The 1,848-nt window shown below is 43.0% G+C and overlaps 1 protein-coding gene across 1 annotated transcript in view; it reads left to right on the forward strand.

Moving 5' to 3' along the window:
- LOC101588350 (vomeronasal type-2 receptor 116-like) overlaps positions 1–1,848 on the forward strand; it is a gene marked incomplete at its 5' end in the record, with an annotated part of 52,739 nt that overhangs the window by 40,145 nt on the left and 10,746 nt on the right. The window lies entirely within an intron of this gene.

The raw sequence follows: 1,848 nt of genomic DNA on the forward strand, positions 1-1,848 counted from the left end.
CATGTAGCCATGTGTGTTTATTTGGGTTGTAGTTATTTAGTGTTCTGTATGCTTCAGTTAGCTGAATGTCCAATTGTTTCTTCATATTTGGGAAGTTTTCTGCTATTACTTCTGCCCATATTCTTTTTATATCATTTGTATTGACTCCTTCCTTTTCATTGATGCCTATTAGTCTCACGGTGTTCATCTTTGCACTGTCTTGCAGGTGACGAATTACTTTTTCCTGCATCTTAGTTATTTTTAAGAGATCTTTTCTTACCTTTTTACTAATGGCACCAGCATCTTCAAGATCTGAAACGCTTTCTTCATTTCACAAAAACAATTTTGCAATCTTGTGATAGTGATTTTAAGTACCTGCATATCTCTTTGACTCTGCTTCATGCGATCTACTTTTTTTCCTGCACTGCTTATTCTAATAATGTTATTTTTCTAATCTCCTTTATTTTTTAATCAGCATCTTCTTTAGAAGTAGTTATTAATCCCTTTACTACTGAGATTATTTCTGATCTGATTTCCTCTATATATTTCTGCATTTGAGTCTTTACTTCAGACACTATTAATTCAGAGATTTTTGTATTTCAGAGGTTATTTCTACTCTGAGTTCCTCTATACCTTTCTGCTTTAGTTTCTTTACATCAGACGCTATTGATTCACACATTTCACCTGTTTGATTCTCATTTTCTTCTGTGCTAGTGTTCTCTGCACTTGTTCTGGGTGGGCTTGGGGTCTGTGATTGCATTTTGCTCCTTTTCTTTGTCATTTTTTATAGCACTGTCCTCTGACCTTTGTTGTAGATCTTTGGTGCAGTTATAACCTTAGCACCTACTGATATTCTGGTGCAGATCTACAAAATTTGAGTTGATCCAGTTTTGCCTGCCTTGGGTCTGGCTACTGTACTCAACTCCTTCCTTCTGCAGCACTTAGGAGTGAACTTGTTGTGCCCCTCTGGCAAGATGTCCTGCTCCTGGATTAGCTGGCTGGTTCTGGCCCCTACTCTCTCTGCAGGAACTTCAGCTGCAGAGTTTCACTTCAGGCCTGTTTGCCAGGCCTGGGCTGGGTCTGGAGAGTACCAGCGGGTTCAGGGGTGTAGGGAAGCTTTCCCACATACTTGCAGGCCTGGGCTTGGGCTGGGTCTGGAGGTGTGGAGGGGTCCAGAGTCTGAGGAGGAAGGTCTCCCTCACAAGGTGGTCCTGGGCTAGATCTGGAGAGTTCCAGGAGATGCAGGGGAACATGGAAGCTCTCCCACACACTCGCTGCTGGGCCTGAGCTTGGGCTAGCTCTGGAGTGATGGATGGGTCCCAAGATCACAGCGAAAGGTCTCACTCATGTAGCGGGCCTGGGCTGGATCTGAAGAGGTCCAGGGGATGCAGGAGAATGTGCAAGCTCTCCCACACACTCGCTGGGCCTGGGCTTGGGCTGGCTCCAGAGGGGTAGCATGGTCCCAAGAGCACAGTGGAAGGTCTCACTCACGTGGGCACCTGGGCTGCATCCAGAAGCACTGGAATTATTTTAAAAGCACTCAGATTGTTCTTTATTCATGATTGGATTCCATTGAAAGAAGCATCCCAATAACCTAGAACAGGATGATTGAATTAGATATTGAAAAATTTGTGGCTCAAAAAATGTTAAAAACAGTAGGTCTCAAGGGAATAAAAATCCATGTTAATATTTTCTGGCAAAAAAAAAAAAGACACTGAGATCTGCTGCATACAGGAGACCTTGAAGATTGTGTAGAGGAGCCTGAGCCTTCAATCAACAATTTGAGATAAAACTAGCCCTCGGGAATGAATTGTGTTCATACGTTGCAAAGGGTCCACTGCATTCTTTGCTTCTCTCTTTCTTTTTTTT

The sequence above is a fragment of the Octodon degus genome, unplaced genomic scaffold (genome assembly GCF_000260255.1).
Source record: "Octodon degus isolate 3935 unplaced genomic scaffold, OctDeg1.0 scaffold00282, whole genome shotgun sequence".
Lineage (NCBI taxonomy): Eukaryota > Metazoa > Chordata > Mammalia > Rodentia > Octodontidae > Octodon > Octodon degus.